Genomic DNA, 21265 nt, shown 5'->3' on the forward strand with positions numbered 1-21265 from the left:
ATTATAAAATACATAATATTTATTATTATAATTGTAAAAATGTTGAAATGGTGTAAATAAAATGAACAAAATGTTTAACAAAATGTATAAAAATAAATCTATTCTACAATATTTTCTTCAATTAAAATGTTTGTTACAAAATGTAATATTAATATATTTATATTAATATAAATACTAAACTATAGTTTACTAACAACATGTATTTGAATTTATACATTGTATATGTATTTTTCAAACAGTATATTTTATTTGGATGTATGACGTTACAACTCATACGTTTAGAACGCATACCATTACAACGAAATGTTTACAACGCAAAAACTATTACAACGCATGTATTTACAACGCATGTTTTTACAACGCAGATACCTTTACAACGCATACCATTACAACGTAAGTATTGGTAAGTATATAATAATTTTGTTAATGTAAATTAATAGAAAATAATATAATTTAATTAAATGTAATATAATTTAATGTAATTTAATATCATTTTATTAATTTAATTATAATTTTAATAATTAAAAATAATATAATTTAATTTAATTTAATGGAATTTAATTTCATTTAATTAAATTAATTTAAATTTAAATTTATTTTAACCCTGTACCCCTGTACCCCAAAAACCCAAAACTGACCCTGAACCCTAAAAATACCCTTTTACCCAAAAACCCAAAACTGACCCTGAACCCTAAAAATACCCCTTTACCCAAAAACCCAAAACTGACCCTGAACCCTAAAAATACCCCTTTACCCAAAAACCCAAAAATGACCCTGAACCCAAAAAATACCCCTTTACCCAAAAACTGAAAACTGACCCTGAACCCTAAAAATACCCCTTTACTCAAAAACCCAAAACTGACCCTGAACCCGAAAAATACCCTTTTACCCAAAAACTGAAAACTGACCCTGAACCCTAAAAATACCCCTTTACCCAAAAACTGAAAACTGACCCTGAACCCTAAAAATACCCCTTTACCCAAAAACTGAAAACTGACCCTGAACCCTAAATATACCCTTTTACCCAAAAACTGAAAACTGACCCTGAACCCTAAATATACCCCTTTACCCAAAAACTGAAAACTGACCCTGAACCCTAAAAATACCCCTTAACCCAAAAACTGAAAACTGACCCTGAACGCTAAAAATACCCCTTTACCCAAAAACCCAAAACTAACCCTGAACCCTAAAAATACCCTTTTACCCAAAAACTGAAAACTGACCGTGAACCCTAAAAATACCCCTTTACCTAAAAACTGAAAACTGACCCTGAACCCTCAAAATACCCCTTTACCCAAAAACCCAAAACTAACCCTTAACCCTAAAAATACCCCTTTACCCAAAAACCCAAAACTGACCCTGAACCCTAAAAATACCCTTTTACCCAAAAACCCAACACTGACCCTGAACCCTAAAAATACCCCTTTACCCAAAAAAACAAAACTGACCCTGAACCCTAAAAATACCCCTTTACCCCAAAACTGAAAACTGACCCTGGACCCTTAAAAATATCCCTTAAAAAAAAAAAAAACATATAAAATTTAAAATATAATTATATACTTACCAATACTTACGTTGTAATGGTATGCGTTGTAAAGGTACCTGCGTTGTAAAAAAATGCGTTGTAAATACATGCGTTGTAATAGTTTTTGCGTTGTAAAAATTTCGTTGTAATGGTAGTGCGTTGTAAAAGTTGCGTTATAATGGTTGTTTCCCATTTTATTTACTTCTAACAATATTTATGTTTATTAAATATGTACTCTTTGAATTAAGTAATATTACCAATATTGTTTGAAATGTTTAATAAAATTTACACAAATTCCACTAATACATTATTAAATATAAATGTAAAAAATATATGTTATACTAATGTTTCTTGTTGTTCTTTCTCATGTTAATAAAAAATTTAATTTGTTCCAAAAAAAATGCAGTATTTAATATTTTACTTCACTAAAATATTTATTTAATGACATTTCAATCTACATAACTTTACTATTCCCACTGCAGTCTACATTAATTTGGTGTAGGTGCTGGACACCAATTAAATATAATTTACTATTCCCACTCCAGTCACCATTAATTTGGGGTAGGTGCTGGACACTAATTAAATATAATTTAATTTTCTCACTCCAGTCTACATTAATTAGAGATAGATGGTGGACACTAATTATATATAATTTACTATTCCTACTCCATTCTACATTAATTAGGAATACTTTAGCACACTATTTACATATACTTTTAAATTCCCACTCCAAGGTACATAAAATGCATGTATATATATGTTTAGTTAAATAAAAATCCATACCTTAAACACTATATACAATAATAATGTTTAAAAAATAATCTTTTCTAATTAATAATTTTTATTTTCACTATTCAAATGTAGTATAATATACAAAACTGTACAGCAATATAGATTGTTAACAATTTTACTCACTCCATACACTCAACAAACAAATATACTTATTCCGAATGTGTAAATATCAAATAAATGTAAAAAAATATTCCGATTATTTATATAAAAAAATTGTTAAACATATTTTAAAGTAGAACAATATTGTAAAATGTTATAGAAAAAATTTCGCAATTTATTTTACAATTTTAGCAAAATTCGAAATTTTCAATTTGTATTTAATGTACATATTGGTTTTATAAATGTTTTGACATATTTTAACAAAACATTTTTAAATATATATTTTTAAATTATAAAATATATATATATATTTTTTTAATTTTCCCAATAAATTTAAAATTTAAAACACTTTTTTTATGTAGAATTATTTTACCATTTTACATTTTTTCTCTTATTTAAATATATTTATTTATAAACATTTTTTATATTATATTATTTTAAAATAATTATTATAAAATAACATCTATTTCAAATATCAAATTTCTAAAAAAATATATTTTAAAACATATTTTTAAAATTTTGAATAATTTTAAAAAATATTTAATTTTTAATTTTTAAATGTTTTTTAAAATTTATTATATTTTTTCAATTAAATAAAAAAAATATATAATTTTTTTAAAAACACTCCCCACCCTTATCCCCTATAAACCCAACATCCCGCTCCTAAATTTATATATCAATTAATTAAATTTTATATAAAATTTATATTTACATTTTTTTATTTTATATATTTTCTAATTAAAATAAAAAATCTGCAATTTAATATTTATAATATGTACATTTTTAATACACTCCCCACCCTTATCCCCTATTAACACAACATCCCGCTCCTAAATTTATATATGTTTTATTTTTTTTATTTATTATATTTTAAAGGTACACATTACTATTAATAAATTGTAAATATTATTAATTATTACACAACAATAACACATATTACTACATAATTATTACTATATATTTTATTTCGATTTTTTTACTATTTATCGATATTTCTTTACAACGATATTTTTACTTAGATATTTTTGTAATCGATATTTGTGATTCCGATATTTTTCATCATCGATATTTAAACTTCGATATTATGTCACTTCGATATTAAAAGTTCGATATTATGTCTGCGTACCTCCTCCCACACCACAAGCTCTGTGGTTCTGTAATTCTCAAACCTGACTGCATTTTAGTTTTTGCCCTCACGTAGGCCAGTGAAGTAGACCCAAAACAAGTGACCTTGCCTTCTGAGTTTGTGCATATATTAATTTGGGTTTCTCTGACTCTGAATGAACTGCAGAGAGAGTAACCCTTTTCACCTGAAACTGACCTTTTGCAAAACCTGTTTCACTAGCTGATCGTTGTCTCAGTTTTCAATCACTGTTCAGGACCTCGTTAACCTTTAGTTTTCCTTGCGCATATCTTATCTTAAACAAATATCTAAATGGTTTCTTTTCTTAAAACTTTCTTTCCTGAAACATGGGTTTTTGCCATGTGTCATGACTGCCCTCTGGTGTTACTTTTTATGTAGGCCTCAGAAGTTAGCCTGTGAGCAAAGCAGTCTGACCTATTGTGAATCATATATATATATACATTAACCAAGGATTTCTTCGTGCACTGGAGTTAATTTCAGAAGCTGGCCTTTCACCTAGGAATTGACCCTGCCAAGCCAATTTCCCTGCAAGATCGTTATTTGCTTTTCCAATCACTATTCAAGACATTTATTAACTTTTAAGTTTCTTTTACGTCTCTGTAATCTTGCACATTATCTGAAACTACTTTTCGTGACTATTTCTTCATTTCATGGGTTACGCTTTCAATTAAGGGTTTGTGCGGGCCTTCCAGATTATTATTTTAGATATGCCTAAATATTAACTTGTGGGTTGGGACACTGTAAAATGAGCTTTACTGTATGATGCTGTGTGATGTCATGTATTTTCTATTGGTTGAATTTTGGTGCAGGGGCGTGCATTTTAAATGTACCTTTTTGTGTATAAATAGGGATGTCTCGCCTTAGTAAAATTGAGCAGTTTCTTGAGTTGTACACCGTGTTGTGTTACTGGGATTTCTGCCACTAGCTGCAGCTAATAAATTTGATCTCTGACACCACCTAGAAGTATTCCGTGTCTCTGTATACCAAGGCAAGGGAACCTAGAGGACTTCGGGCGTGTCCCTGACGCCGCTGGGTACTTGAAAACCCGGTTCTTCAGTTGGCGCGACCAACGCGGGCCGACTTTAGTGGTACCGGTCCAAGCCCGAAGATTGCGAGGAGCCACGTGAGGAAATTCTGGAGGAGGGCCCCCACTTCATCGACCCCTGCATGTCGACGTGGACCAAAGGACTTTTCTGCGAGGCTTCCCGCTTTCCAACGGCTGCGAAGGACTGCTGCCCTGACTGTCGCCTTGTCTTGGACCCTCCGATTGATGTTTGTAAAGCGAGACGGTAGACGGTCTTCTGGTGGCGTGACAGATATTTAGTTAAGTATAAGTGGGTCGCTCCCACGACTTTGTCTGGTTCCTTGGTTTTGATTTGGTGGGTTTTGATTTGGTTGCTGCAGTACCCAAAGCCGAAGGGCTTGTATATTTACGAGTGTATCATTTTTTTGATTCCCTTTGAAGTTTGAAACCAGACTAGTGAGCAAGATGCCTGGTCTTGGTAAAATTGGTAATTGGTTTGTTTGTGGTAGTAACTGGGGTTCCCGATTGGAGGATTCATGTCCGATACCTCCGGTTGGAACTCCGACTTATGAACTTTACTCAAACTACGGAGTAGGCCCTATTACTTATAATGAAGTATGGGTCCGCTACACTAAAAAAGATGGTGTTTTGCAATTGCCCCCACATGGTAGTTTTGAAACAGAGATTTTAGATAATCTAGAAATTAAGCTATTTAAGAAGAAAGCCCGGCCGGCAATGTTTGACTCTTTCCGCCTTTGACGTAAGGAAGCCAAACAGAGAGAAATTAAGCAAGCAAAGAGAGATAGGAAAGATAAAAATATGTCAGTACTACAAGCTGCTAGACAGGAAGATGGAGAAGAGCGTGCGAGTGAAGTCTTAGATAGACAGCGTTGCATGGCTATAGATAAATGTTATCCGGCCTTGCCGTCTTCTCCTCCGAAAGTGATGGAAGACCCTGAAAAAGATCCTTTGATTTCTCATTTACTGAGATTGCCTCCTCCTTATGTGCAGGGTGCTACTGCGCCTCTATTACCCCCGGTTGTTCCACCCTTTGTTGTTCAACCTCCTGCTGTTGTTCAGCCACCCGGTGCTCCACAGATGGTTTTACCTCCTCCTGCGCAACCCATTCTAGGGTCGCCAGCCTTGCTATCAGCTTTGCCTCAAACTCCTTTGCCTTCTGCTTCTGCATCTTCAATTTCTACTGTTCTTGTTCCTACACCTTCCTTGCCTCAGAATACTTATTCTGCTGTTCTTATGTCTGCTTCTTCTCCTTCTGTTCGAAAACGAATGACAGAAACTGTTTCTAATTTATTGTCACCATTGTTTGGGTCACTAAATATGACCCCTGTTTCGGAACGTAAGCAGAGTCGTAGTCAGCTTCCTAGTTCTGAAGAATGGACAGTGTTGGATTTGTTGGCTCGTAGGTGGATTTTAAATGCTCCGAGGTATAATTTGCCAGCAGTTATGGATGTTTTCTTTTAGTGGGAACCGCCTAAGCAAAGGTATGTTTTTGATGTAATGTGTACTTTTCTGCGTCAGGAATGGGAAGATAATGAGTTGGGTCCGATTCCGCAGGATGTGCTCGATGTTCAGTCAGATTTTGCCAAAGGGATGATAGTGGAATCGGATGTTACAGATGCCGTAGAGACAATACTTGCTTTCAGATCTAGACTTCTGCCTCAGACATTGTATGAACCTGATTCCTCTGTTAGGAGCAAAGTGAAACAGTACGCTATGAGAGAAGTTCCTCCGGTATGGAAAGAAGCAGTTCAGGCTAATGTAAATTTGGGTATTCAGGCCGCTCCGGCTCATTTTCAGCGAGTAAGGGTACATGTCCCTTGGAAGAGAGCAGAGGTCTTGGCTCTTAAGCAGACCTTACCTGACCCTCGTAATAATCCTGCTGGTTATTACAAGGAGTTGTCCCAGACAGTTGAAGCGTGTATTATGAATTTAGCTGACATCGATATGTTGATGGGTAATGTAGTCCCTCAACCTTTGTGGGCGAAGATTCGTCATAAGAATCAGTCGCAAGAATTAGGTGATACCTGGGTGAATATTGTTGCTGCAGATGGTAGACAGGAGGGAGGTGCTAAACCTGAACCTCTAGTTTCAGAATTACCAGGTAGAATTATTAATCTGATGAAAACGATGATGCCCGCTTTACGAGTGAATTGGGATAAGTTAGCAGCATGTAAGCAGAAGAAAGACGAGAGTGTTTCTGATTTCTTCACTAGGTTTGAAGAGACGTTTATTGATCATAGTGGTCAGGATATGAGTACGGAGCGTGGTCAAAGGTTGTTTGTGGATAAATTTGTCTTTAATTTGCTTCCTGAACTTTCTAATAAGTTAAAAGACTCTGAGAGGGGGGGCGTGGCTTCGGAGGCGATGAGCTAGGACGTGCCTTCCGAGAGCTCCGGCGCCCTGCTGCCTGTATTAGCGATTTTCTGCGGATTTTGGGGGCTGCACGAGGACTCCGGGTGCTGGGGGGACCCCTGGAGAGTGTGGACTCTGGTGCTGTGAGGCGGTGAGAAAGGGCCCCACCGGGAGAGCTGCGAGGGCTCGGCGGCGCTCCCGCGAGCGCGCCGGATCCGCCATTTTGTCCCTGATCGGCGGCGAGCCCCTGAGCTCCGGACTCAGCCGCATCCTGCCTGCGGAGCCCGGAGGAGCAGTGGAGAGCGCCGGGGAGTGCTCCTGGTAGCGGAGCCTCTGGCGCTGCCCGGCAGTACTGAGCACGGGGGCGGCGAACCCGTGATCCGGCGGCGCCCTTGGAGGCCTTGGGGTGAGCTGCATAGCGGGCCTCCACCCGCGATCGCCCGGAGCGGTTGGTGCGGAGACGTCAGAGCGGGCAGCCTGCGGATCTCGGCGGGGAGCGAGGGATCCTGCCTTGTGTGCCAGCGCTGGACTGTGTCTGCTGTCCTGGGCCTCCGGACCTGGTAGGGGCTGCTGGTGCGCGCGGGGTGCCCAGGAGACGCTGTGGTGGGGGGTGCTGCAGCGCCGGTGCCCTGCTTCTCTGAGGGGCCTTTGTAAGCCACGCGCCTCGAGTCCTGAGCCTGTGACGAGCGCTGGGCCTAGAAGCAGGCACCCCCTGGAGGCGGCCGGCGAAGAGGTGGGAGTCCTGGTGCTGGCTCGCCCTGGGACTGCAGCGTGAGTGCACCCTGAGGCCGGCTTCGGGTGGCGGACAGAGACCCTGGGGATTGCAGCGGTGACGAGCCAGGCCCATCTACAGCCGCCATCTTTGATCCCTGAGCACCGTGTGAGCTGCGCCTGGCGGAGACTTCGCTGCGTGGCTGTGGAGCCCTGGGACATCGGACAGGCACACGGAGGTGAGGCGTTCCCATTGGGGGTGTGGCTGCAGGCGGGGGGCGCTCATCCCTGGTATCATTGAAGAGTCTTCACCTGGCCTATTACCCTGCACCCCTCCCCCCCCCGGGTGCTCTGGGGCCTCCTCTGGAAGCTGTGCCTGCTGGGGGAAGCCTGCGGCTTGCGGGGGACGCTGTACACCCCTGGACTCTTATTGTCTGCTGCCCTCCTGCCCGCAGGTCCCGGAGGCGGGAGGAGGAGGGTGGCGAGTCGCAGCGACCCTCCTGGTGTGGGGCCCATCTTGACCCGGGCCCCTGGACCTTGTGCTGGCCTCCGGCTGTGGTGCCCTGCCCTGCTTGTGGTGGCGGCACGCCGTGCTGCCTGGTCTGACTGTGACCTACCCTCCCCGTGTGCTTAACGGGGGGTGCGGGCCGCCTGGAACTGTTGCTGGGAGCGGTCTGGTGCTGGGGCGGGGTGCTGCTCGCCGCTCGTGGTCGCTCTACCCATTGACATTTGCTGACCTTGCCCTGGGTGTGGTGGGGTGCTCTTGGCCTGATTGGATGGGGGTGCGGGTCTGAGAGGCTATACATGACATTGGATCTGATCCCCAAGGGTGAGCTGCTCCTTCCTACTACGGTGCTGGAGATGCTGCAACATCTGGGACCTTGTCTCTTGGCTTGTGTGTGAACTGGCCTCTGGTTCCCCTGGCAGCTTGCCTCCTCGCTCCGGGTGCGGCGCATTGCCCTCTGCCCTGAGCCCTTGGGTCTTGCCTTTTGACTGCACTGACTGGGGACGTCCTCTCTTCTGGGCCTGGGGGGTTCGGGTTGCTGGTCACTAGACTGCTACTGCCTGGGATCACGTCCCCTTACGATCCTCGTTGCAAGCCTGACGATGACGAGGTCCAAAGGGGGCAAGCAGGAACCGGCGACAGCGGCCAAGGACACGTCGGTGATGGCTCTGTGGGGCAAGACTGGAGCTGCGGCGTCAACTGAAGGCCCTCCATCGACGTCTACGGACTCACCGCCGGTGACCCAAGCTTTTATGGCCTCCTTTATGTCTGAGCTCAAGACGGAGATAGGCTCCTTGCGTACGGAAGTCCAAACTTGCGTTAAGGAGCTGCGCAAAGTGGTCACTGAGCTGGGCGATAGAGTGGACGGCTTGGAGAAGATAGTTGATGCGCGTACGGAGGACCAGGAACAGCTATGGCAGAGGGTGGCGGCCCTGGAAGAGCAGAACAGTGAACTGCAGGTCAAACAGGAGGACCTTGAGAACCGGAGCCGTCGAAACAATCTCCGAATCCGTGGCGTGCCACTCGATGCAGAAGGGACGGACATTTTGACTTACGTGGCACAACTTCTGCACGAGGTGTGGGAGACGAGGATGCCTCCCCCCCGACTCTGGATCGTGCACATCGGGTGTATGGGCCGGCGGGTAGGGCGGGCCCCCTCCCGGACATCCTGACGTGGGTGCACTATTTTGCGGAGAAAGAAGCCATCCTGAGAGCGGCCCGGGACAAACCTAACCTCACCTATGGAGGCCACAAAATACAGATTTTCCAGGACTTGGCTCCTAACACCCTGCGGCGGCGGCGAGCTTTCCAACCGGTGACGGAAAAGTTGAGGGCCCTCAACATAGCCTACCAATGGGGCCATCCCTTTGCCCTCATCTTTCGCTGGGAAGACAAGCGCAGGGTCCTTCGATCCTACCAGGAGGCGGCGCAGCTCCTTAAACTGCCGGACTCTCCGGCCCACAGTCCTTCGCGGTCCAGACGGAACGAGAGGATCCCGGCCCGCCCGGACTGGACTCAGGTTCGGCGGCACCGTCGCTCGCCTCCAGTGGATGAGAAAACCTCGTCCCAGGCTAAGCAGGACATTATAGCTCACATCCGCTCTCTTGAGGGGGATCGGGATGGCCGGACCTCTCTTCCACCTACCCCTTGAATTGGGCCGTGCCGCCGCATGCTCTGTGGTGGCCCCCTTCAGCGCCCTGGGCCGCTCTGCCGCTCTACAGCTTGCATTCCTGATGTGGCACGCTGCCTGCGCCGGCGCCCTGGAGGATGCCTGGATCTTATCGCTGTGTTGAGCTCCCTGACCGGCGTCCCGGTTCCCACGAGCCACAGGCAGCATGCGCTTCCACGGCGCCTCGTATGATTTGCATGCCTGCTCCATTTAGGTCCGCGGTGCCCCCGGTCCTGGCTTGAGCAGTGGGGCTGCCGGGGCGGAGGTCTTTTTTTTCTGCCTGTGAACACCCCCCCTCCTACCCCATAGGGAGTGACATTCCTGAGAGCGTCCGAACCCTCGGGTAGAGAATGCCTGGTGAATGGGGTAGTCCGATATGGCCCTGTTGGCCTTTGATGTTTTTGGTTTTCGGCTGCTTCCTCTCTTTCTCTCTTTTGTATCCTCTACTTTTCTTTGCTTCCCCTCTTCTTGCCTTCCCCTCGGTCTCCTTTTTCTGGTTTGGTGGGTGGCGGGATGGGGATGGGGTGGCGGCCGCTGTCTGGGTGGTGGGAGCGGGTCCTATGGCGCCTTCTTTTGTTCTCCCTTTCCTGTGCTGGTGGGAGCGGGGTATACAAGCGGTCCTTGCCCGATGTTTGTCATGGCTGCGAATATACCTAGTACGCTGAAGGTTATATCACTTAATGTCAAGGGCCTGAACTCCCCTAACAAGCGTCAGCAGGTTTGGCGCTATCTCCTCCAGCAACACCCTGATGTCATTTTTCTCCAGGAAACCCATCTGCTGCAGGGAGATACCTACCGCATGGCCCACCCCAAATATCCTCTTCAGTTCTGGGCGTCAGCAGACACCAAGACTGCGGGGGTGGCCATATTCTGCAGGACTGGCTTCAGGCGAGGGGATTCCCGGCCCTTTAAGAGTGGGGATGGGCGCTTCCTCAGGGTTACAGTGTATGCGGGATGGCGCAGGATCACCCTATGCAATGTATACGCCCCTAATCAGTCACAAGACCGATATCTCCAGACGCTCTTCAGAGAGCAGGTACCCTGTGGTGAACCGCACATGATACTGGGTGGGGACCTCAACCTGGTATGGGAATCGGACCTGGATCGATGTGGTGCTTCCTCTAACGCCTCTGGGGTGATGTCTTCTATCCTGCGCAAGCAGATTGCGGACTTAGGACTCTTCGATGTATGGCGCTATCACAACCCGGATCGTAGAGACTATTCATTCTATTCACACTCCCACAGGTCTTACTCCCGTATTGATTTCCTCTTCGTATCGATAGACTTGCTTCGCGATACGCTGGGTGCCTCCATCTCCGACATATCTCTGTCGGATCACGCTCACGTGGAAATGAGTCTCCGGGATCTGGCGGCGCGTCCCGCGCGTGTCGCACGCTGGTCCTTCCCACCGAGCGTCCTTCGGGATGCTGATGATGTGGATAGCATCCGGGAAGCAATAGATTTTTACTTTGCTTCTAACGACACCCCGGACATGCCCTTCCCGGTAGTTTGGGATGCTTTTAAGGCCACGATCCGGGGACACATTACCTCTCTGGCGATTGCACGCAGACGTGCTGCATCCAAGCTGGAGGCTGACTTGACGTCGGATATTAAGCAAGCTGAGCTGCGGGACCGGGAGCGATCGTCTAGAGACACCAGGAGGAAACTGGCCACCCTTAGAGGGCAGCTCCGCCTGCTGCGCACTAACAAGGCGGAAGGGGCCTTGTTGGCCTTGAAGCAAAAGTACTTTGAGGGAGGTGATAAGGTAGGCCGGCTGCTGGCGAGACGGCTGAGAGCGCGCGCTGCCAAGGCCCATATCACCAGTGTCCAATTGGACGATGGATCGAAGGTTATCTCGGAGGGCTCTAAGCAGGCCGCGTTTATGGACTATTTTACATCCCTGTACAGGAGCGACCCTGTGTCGGTAGATGTGACGGCAGCCGTCCTGGACGATTATGAGGGGCCGACGATATCGGCTGCGGATGCGGCGGAGCTTGAAAGCCTCATTACGGAGGATGAAATCACACTGGCACTTAAGAAACTGCCCCTGGGAAAAACGCCGGGCACGGATGGCTTGCCGCTGTCTTTCTATCGCACATTTCAGGCCCAGCTTCGGCCTTACCTCCTTCGCCTGTTCAACTCTTTCTCGGACGAGGTGGGTCCATCCCTTGACATGGGCATGGCGGAAATTGCTCTAATACCGAAACCCGGGAAGGATCCCACACTGTGTGCGTCCTACCGTCCTATTGCCCTGCTTAATACAGATCTCAAAATATACACTAAGCTCCTAGCCCAACGCTTGGATCCGTATATGCAGTGGCTTGTGGACCCCGATCAGGTTGAATTTATCCGCGATCGCCAGGGGGCCGACAACGTACGCAAGATTGCACACCTCGTTGGGAAGGTGCGCCACTGGAGGATCCCGGCCTGCCTTCTCTCGTTAGACGCTGAGAAGGCATTCGATCGGGTGAACTGGACCTTCCTCAGGGCGGTATTGTGTAAATTCGGACTGGGCCCGAAGATGATTGCTAGGACCATGGCTCCATACATAGGACCCCATGCTCGAATTCGAGTCAATGGGGATCTCACACCGCCACTAGCGATCCACAGGGGCACTAGACAGGGGTGCCCCCTTTCACCCCTCCTATTTGCTCTTGCTGTGGAACCCCTTGCGGAACTTATTAGGAGCGACTCGGACATACACGGGATTACGGACGGGGGAAGAGACAACAAGGTGGCGCTGTTTGCTGATGACCTGATCCTTACTCTCACGCACCCGCGGGACTCTTTGCCGGCAGTCCATAGAGTGCTCTGCCTTTTCGAAAGGGCTTCTGGTCTCAAGATCAACCACGATAAGTCCTGGGCTCTGAACCTTACCATACCGCCAGAAGATCTCCCCATCCTGAGAGAGATTGTGCCCTATCAGTGGGCTGAGCGTCACATCCCTGACCCCCTCCCTTGAAGATTGGAGCTCTGTTAACTGGCGGATCTGCCGGAGGGAGATCTTAGACGATTTGCGGCGGTGGAAACCTCTAATGCTGTCCTGGCTAGGCCGCCTTCACGCAGTCAAAATGTCGATCCTCCCCAAAGTTCTTTATGTATTTCAATGCCTCCCCACTCCAATCCCGTTGCATTGCATACGGAGCTTGCAGCGTGAGCTCACATCCTTTATCTGGGGTGGCAAGCGCCCTCGTTTCTCCCAGAAACTCCTCATGGCCCCACGGGATCGGGGGTGACTAGCCTGTCCGGACTTGGTCCTCTACTACTGGGCCGCACATCTCCGATTTGTGATAGAGTGGGGGGTACGTGAGAGTGAAAAAGGGTGGCTGCACATGGACAGGGCGGTGACGGGATGCACCATTTGGGATTTGCCATGGCTCCACCGAGCGGCCCGATCTCGAAGTGCATATCTTGCAGTGCCCACGAAAACGGTACTGGACATCTGGGACGCCATCGCAGTTCCCAGGGGCCTTACTACATTTCCGTCCCCGCATACTCCCATAGCTGCAAACCCTCACTTCCCGCCGGCTCATCGAACCCGGGCCTTTGAGAACTGGGTGCAGGGAGACTGTAGGGTGCTTTGTGACCTTTTTGACGGGGGCGCCTGCAAGTCGTTTGACCACTGTTGTGAGGAGTTTCGCCTGCAACCTGCAGCGCGGCTGCAATACGCCCAATTACGACACTGGGCCTCTGGAGATGATGTGTACCAGGCTGCGACGCGTGCCTTTACCCCTTTTGAGCATTTAGCGCGCTCCTTGGGGGGCTTGAAACAGTTGGTTTCTCAGATATACTGCATTCTACAGCACCCGCCGCTCATCCTCCCCCACCCGTATCAGCGCCACTGGCAGGCAGCGGTCGCTACAGATATTTCGCCTTCACAGTGGGCTGTGGTATGGAGGGACATCCCCAGGGTATATCGGAGCATCCCGCAACGAGAAAACGCCTATAAACTTTTAACTCATTGGTATTACACTCCCCTGCGACTCCATAAGATGTTCCCTAATGTTTCACCGCTGTGCTGGAGGTGTCGGGCTGCGACTGGGGACTTCGTGCACATTTGGTGGGCGTGTCCGCTCCTCACTGTTTACTGGAAGGAGGTCCTTAGCCACATCAGGGGAGTGCTGGGGTTCCCTCTGCCTGAAGCCATAGATACGATCTTGTTGGGTATTAAACCGTCAAACCTCAAGGCCCTGACCAGTAGTGACTGGATTATAACGCTGCAGATGCTAGGTGTGGCCAAGCAACTCATAGCCCTGTACTGGAAAAAGCCTGTAGCGCCTCCCATAGCCTCCTGGTTTGTGCGGCTGTGGCACGTCTTGGCAATGGAGCTCCTCACGGCGCGACTCCAGATGCGCCACACCCGCTTTGAGGCAGTTTGGAAGCCCCTGGTGCGCTATTTGTGTTCCACAGAACATGCACGGCACATGCCCACTAGACTCAGGACTTTACATCTCTTTGAGGACGCTATTGTACCTACGGATCCTACTAGATTGCTCCAGTAGGCGCCTCTTCTACGAAATGGGCGCTGGAGGTTGACCCTGGTTGCCTGGCACTGCTACCCGCCCGCTGGCCTGCCCGCCGCGCCTGCTCTCATAACCACCCCCCCTCTTTTCTATATCTGGCTTACTTCTCCTTTACTTTCCTTTTCTCTCTTTCCTCTATAGCTCTTTTATGTTCTCATGGACCCCTGTTGGGTTGTTAGTGCTTGATGGGCTTGTTGCTCTCTCCTCCCCCCCCCCTGGATTGCATTTGGAGCCTACTCGACGCTGGTCAACCTCAATAGCTCCCCCTAAGCCACGCGGCCGTCCCCTTGGGGTTGTAGGCACGGCGCTGTGTTAACACCTCTGACCAAATGACCACTGTTGCACATTCTTCGCGGCCGGCCTCGGATAGAGGTTGTAGGCTTAACGCTGTGTTTTTTGTGTCCCCTTTGGGGGGTTTTGTTTCAAAATAAAACAGACTTATAACAAAAAGACTCTGAGAGTTCATGGGCTGTCTCTTCATCGGCCCAGATATTGGCTACTGCACAATATTATGAGAATAGGGATAAAGATGAGAAGGATAAAGTGGAGAAGAAAACTAAAGAGTTAAAGACAAAAGTTATTTTGCAGCAAGCTTATCCGCCTCGTCAGAATCAGCCTCAGTTTCAGCAACCTCCACAATTTCAGAGATTGTTACAGAAGCCCGAGCCTTATGTTCAGCGATTCTTTCCTGGCCCTAATCAGTGTGCTTATTGCAGAGAGGAGGTCATTACAAGAATAGTTGCCCGGCTTTGTTGCAGCGTGCGAATGGTGTATCAGGTCAGAGAGGTCGTGGTAGTTTTCAGCAAGCTCCTAGGGGTAGGGGACATGGTGTGTTTCCCCAGAATGAGCGTTCCTCTTCCCTACAGAATTCTGCGAATTATTTTGACAGACAGAATGTTCCGAGTGGTCAGTCTGCCCAGTATTATGTGGAGGAATACTATGTCGAAGGTGAGAGTTCTGGTTATAATGATAACTAGGACAGCCAAGGACAAAGTGAGGGAGTAGTGTCAGTTCCAGTAGACCAGAGTGGACCTTATGTTGAAGTGGTTACATCAGGTGTGGTAGAACCTTTTCTTTTGGATACTGGTGCGATGAAGAGTTCTATTATGCACTCTAAACTTCCTGGCGCACCTTTGTCTGGCTTGACCAATGTTTCAGTAGGATTTTCAGGCGCCCCAGTTCGTAATCCGGTTTCTAGTCCTTTGACCCTTTCGATTGGCCCTTGTGAATTGGAAGCTCCACTTATTTTAACGACTGGTTGTGGTGAGAATCTGTTGGGTTTGGACTTGCTGAAAAGATTGTATGCGACATTACATTGTTCTCCTCCAGGAGTACAACTTACCCTTGGTAAGAAAGTGATTTCTCCAATGTATTTGTCTAAGGATTGTTTGCCACTGGAATTACGTTCGCTTCCTGATACACTTTGGGCTACAGGTCCAAATGATGTTGGTCTTTTGCAGATTCCACCTTATGTTGTCACCCTTAAGTCAAATGCTAGGCTACCTCGTATTCCGCAATACAAGATCTCAAGTGATGGCGAGAGAGCTCTTTTAGCGATTGTTTATGATCTGGTTGAGAAGGGTGTAGTTGAGGAAACGAGAGGTAATGTTTGTAACAGTCCTGTTTTGCCTATCCTTAAACGTACTGATGCTTCTCAGCCACCTGTGTACCGGTTTGTGATCGACCTTCGAGAGGTAAACAAGATAGTCGTGCCACAGTTTCCTGTGGTACCTGATATCACTGCTTTGTTGACTTTGATTCCTGCTTCGGCAGCTTGGTTTTCCATCATCGATTTGAAGAATGCTTTCTTCAGTATTCCTATTGCTGAGGAGAGTAGGGATATTTTTGGCTTCTCATTAGGAGGCCGAAGCTTCCGGTTTAAGAGAGCTCCCCAAGGTTATTGTGAAAGTCTCTCCATCTATAGTCAGGAGTTGAAAACTCAGCTTGACGGTTTTGTGTTACCTGTTGGTGCTACTCTTATTCAGTAATTCGATGATTTGTTGATTACTGCTGATGATGAAAAGATTTATAAAGAGGCTACTCTTTCTTTGTTGCGGTATTTGTCTGACCTTCATCATAAAGTGTCACCTTCAAAGCTGCAATATTGTCGCCTAGAAGTGACCTACTTAGGTCATCTCTTGTCGAAGGAGGGAAGGAGATTGACCCCAGAACGAATTCAAGCAATTGTGCAAATGAATGTACCATCCACACAGAGAGAAGTGCGTGCCTTTTTAGGTATTACATCGTATTGTAGACAGTGGATCCCCAATTTTTCACTGTTGGCGAAACCTCTGTTAGCATTGACTCTGAAAGATACTCCGCATCCTCTTCCTTGGTCTGACGAATGTCAGAAAAGTTTTTCTGAACTACGCGATGCATTGTGTTCGGTTCCTGTGTTGGGTACTCCAGACTATAGTAAGCCTTTCATGTTGTACGTGCACGAGAGAGAAGGTTGTGCGTTGTCAGTGTTGACACAGACGTTTGGGGACAAGCAACGTCCATGCGCGTATTTCTCCTCTACGTTAGACCCAGTTGCTAAGGCGTTGCCGAGTTGTCTGAGAGCTACAACTGCAGCGGCTGTTTCTATCCGACAGTCTGCTGGTTTGGTACTGGACAATACGTTGATTGTGATGGTCCCACATGCAGTGGATACCTTATTAAACAGGACTAAGACACAGCACCTTACTAGTGCACGTCTGTCAGGTTACGAGTTGACATTGTTGGCTAGTCATGTGCACATTAAAAGATGTAATGTGCTGAATCCAGCTACGTTGTTACTGATCTCTACAGAGACGGATCCTCAGGAACAGCATGATTGTTTCCTTCGTACAGAGGAAGAAACGAAAGCTAGAGTTGACCTTAGGGATACTCCCCTTAAGAATGTTGATGGTACGCTGTGGGTAGATGGTTCGTGTTTTAAGCTTCCGAATGGTGAAACGACTGCAGCGTATGCTATTACAACTTTACATACAGTTGTTGAGACAGCACGCATACCACAGAATTCTGCGCAAGCAGCAGAATTGATTGCATTGACTAGAGCGTGCGTGTTGTCAGAAGGAAAGCGAGTGAATGTTTACACCGACAGCCAGTACGCGTTTGGAGTTGCCCATAGTTTTGGGCGTTTGTGGAGAGAGCGTGGGTTCCTTACTTCGCACGGAACCAAAATACAGCATGGGCAGTTGGTGAATGAACTTTTGGAATCTCTCACTCTCCCAAAGCAGATTGCAATTATGAAGTGTAGTGCGCATAAGAAAGTTGTGGACGATGTTGGTCGAGGGAATGCGTTTGTGGATGAAGTTGCGAAGGAAACAGCGAAAGACATGATGAGCCGTATGTATGTTGCAGGCCCAGCTAATTGGGTTATGGCTGGTGGAATGTGTGAAGACACAATAGAAAGTGTGAAAATGATTCAGGCTGAAGCGACTGAGAAAGAAGTGAGTGTTTGGAGAGAAACTACGGGTATGTTGGATTCAACAGGTTGTTGGGTTGAGTTGTCAGAACACCAGCGATGGCTGTTGCCAGATGCGTATGTGCTCCCAGTGGTTACAATGGCTCATGGAATGGCTCACATTAGTTCGAAGGGAATATGCAAGTTGTTGGCTCCAGTTTGGCAGAATGCTGGAATTCCGAAATGTGCAGAGAATGTGGTGAAACATTGTATGATTTGTCTGAAGTATAATCCTGGTAAGGGAACTCCAACTCCAGCTGGTCATTTTGCTCCTCCGACGTATCCGTTTGAGGTGATACAGCTAGATTATATACATATGGAGAGATGCAACAATTTGAAGTATGTCCTTGTGGTTGTTTGTGCCTTTTCCAGGTGGATAGAGGCCTACCCCCTAAAGGATAATACTGCCTTGTTTACAGCCAAGGTTTTGCTGAGAGAGTACTTCCCTAGGTATGGTTTGCCGAGAATTGTATGGTCGGACAATGGGAGTGAATTTGTGGGTCAAATCATGAAGAAAGTGTGTGCTGGATTGGGAATAAATCAGAAGTTCCATGCAGCGAATCACCCCCAGTCTGCTGGACTTGTTGAATGTTACAATGGTACCTTGAAGCTGAAATTAGCTAAGGTACAAGCGAGCACTGGTCTTACATGGCCGGATGCCTTGCCGTTGGCTCTTTTGTCAACAAGGACGACTGTGCATTCTCGAGTGGGACTTAGTCCGTATGAAATCGTGTTTGGTCGCCCTGCGAATGTTTGGGGTGTGCCTCGTCCTAAAGAATACAGCAGTATTGAGTACCCTATGTTGGTGGATTACTTATATGACTTGACTGCTAAATTACGTGTTCTCCACCAACAGGTCTATGACAGTTTGCCGACAGCTACTACAAATCCAGGGCACACAATCCAACCTGGTCAATACGTCCTCATCAAGAACTTCCAGCGTACCAAGAATTTGGAACCGAGATGGACTGGTCCCTACTTAGTTCTTCTGCTCACTAGAACTGCTGTTAGAGTAGCTGGCAAGAAAAACTGGGTGCATGCCACCCATACGAAAAAAGTTCCTTTGCCTTTACCGTATAATCAGTGGGTGAGGGACGGTATAGCTGATACAGATTGCGAGCGAGTCCCCACATTCGTGCCTTTTAGTGATGCTCATTTGACATGGACACGGTCAGAACGCGAGGATAACAATGTGCTGCAAGAAGCTGTTCCTCCACGTTTGAGATTGGACACTACCGAACCTGAACTTTTGTTTACGGACCAAACAATGCCGACTAAATCACGTTACAACCTCCGATCTCGGAATAAATAAAGGGACTTTGAACATTTTTTTTTTCCCACACTGAGACCAAAAAGAGACAATTTCTTCAAGTATTTTGCATTTGACTTTTGTTTTTCTTTTTCTCTTGCTTTTTCTGAAATTGTATTATGGTTTTCTGTTAATTTTTTGATTGGTTACCATTTGCCAGTTGCAGGGTCACGTAGGAGTACCAACGGTTCAGTTTGTGACCCGAGTAGTGGCAGTAGGTCTGCAGGACTTGCAGTGTCCCTATGACCTGCTAATAATCACAGCTGAAGTACTCTGTCAAGATTGCGTGAGCGACATTAGAAAATGGAGATTGTATTGAGGAATGACGAAAAAAGCAAGAGATGAAAAACTGATATTATAGAATGTTGTTTTCTACGTGTGGTATAGCTTTATCTATTTTAATACTTTTATGTATTCTATTAGCTATTATATTCTGGTTTGTTTCTTCTACACAATTGACGTCAGCACCAACTTCTCAACCTACTCTTTCTTTTTCTACTGTTTCTCCACATGAGTTTCATACGTTACCTGAACATGAACAGACACGAAGATCAGAATTTGTGAACAATTCGTTTATACAGATGTTGCATCAGCATCAACTAGTCATAAATACCACAAATTGTTGGGTGTGTGGTCTTATGCCACATACTACAGATAAGGGAATGCCATATTTGGTTTTGCCTTTTTCGCCTAACGGGTCAGTTTGGGCACTCCAATCAATGTTTATCTATGCGAATGAAGCCTCTCCTGTACGTTCCGTCAAAGACAATGCCAGTAATAATGCCTTGATACGGGGAATAGTTGATATGATTAGAGATATCGATGCGTATAACGCTATCCCTAGAGATGAGGTACGAGCATATGTCGGTTGGAATAAGACGACATATAGTGCTAGCTTGACGGAGAAAGAAAGGCAGCGAAGGTCTCCTCCTATTTGGATTGTACCCCACCGAGGTCATCTTTGTTTGCAAGGTAATGGTCAGTATCTGAGAGCTCAGCTTGGTAAGAGTGTGTGTGTTCACACATACGTTTATACGTCCCAGAAATCTCCTCCGTTCGTGCCAGCTAAAGGCACGTATTTTATTTGTCACGATAGAGCATACAGATTGTTGCCATCTGATTTTTCTGGCACATGTTATGTGGCATTTTTGCTTCCCCCTACATACACTGCTGTTTTCGATTACCATAAGACAAGATATGGTAGAGGTGTAATCGATGCGAAAGATACTGTCGCACAAGAAGCTGGAGACTTCTTTAAGGGTTTCCTACCCTTTTGGGGTCCTATGGCTAATAGTAGGAATATTCGTCAGCTTACGAGAGTGGTTGAGGCCACTATAAATGAGACTGCAGGTGCTCTTAGCAATATTACAGCTGAGCTTCAAGCGGATCGCCTTATGACATTACAGAACCGTTTTGTTTTAGATATTATACTTGCAGATAGAGGTGGGGTATGCAAATTGATTAGATCTAGTTGCTGTGTTTTCATACCAGATAATGCCCCGACAGTGTACCAAGCCATCTCTAGACTACATAAGATCTCTGAGTCTATTCATGTGGACGAAGGAGACTGGTCGTTGATGGGATGGTTATGGGAGTCGTTGTCCAAATGGGGATGGAAGATTCTGACGTTCCTTGTTATGGCGTTAGCTATCTTTTTCTCGTGTTGTTTATGCATCCAGTGTGGTCCCGCCATTTGTAGTTTTTGTGCTACGATCTGTGTGAGAAGACCAGTCCCGAGAGAAGTGAAGGATAATAAGATGATGTTACAGCAACACCTTGATGACCTGATGAGAATAGATATAGACCTAGATTCAGATTGACATGAGTTTCGGTTATTGCCTACATAATGGCAAAAGGAGGGTCTGTGGTTCTGTAATTCTCAAACCTGACTGCATTTTAGTTTTTGCCCTCACGTAGGCCAGTGAAGTAGGCCCAAAACAAGTGACCTTGCCTTCTGAGTTCGTGCATATATTAATTTGGGTTTCTCTGATTCTGAATGAACTGCAGAGAGAGTAACCCTTTTCACCTGAAACTGACCTTTTGCAAAACCTGTTTCACTAGCTGATCGTTGTCTGAGTTTTTCAATCACTGTTCAGGACCTCGTTAACCTTTAGTTTTCCTTGCGCATATCTTATCTTAAACA

This window comes from Lissotriton helveticus, chromosome 11 (assembly GCF_964261635.1).
Source record: "Lissotriton helveticus chromosome 11, aLisHel1.1, whole genome shotgun sequence".
Lineage (NCBI taxonomy): Eukaryota > Metazoa > Chordata > Amphibia > Caudata > Salamandridae > Lissotriton > Lissotriton helveticus.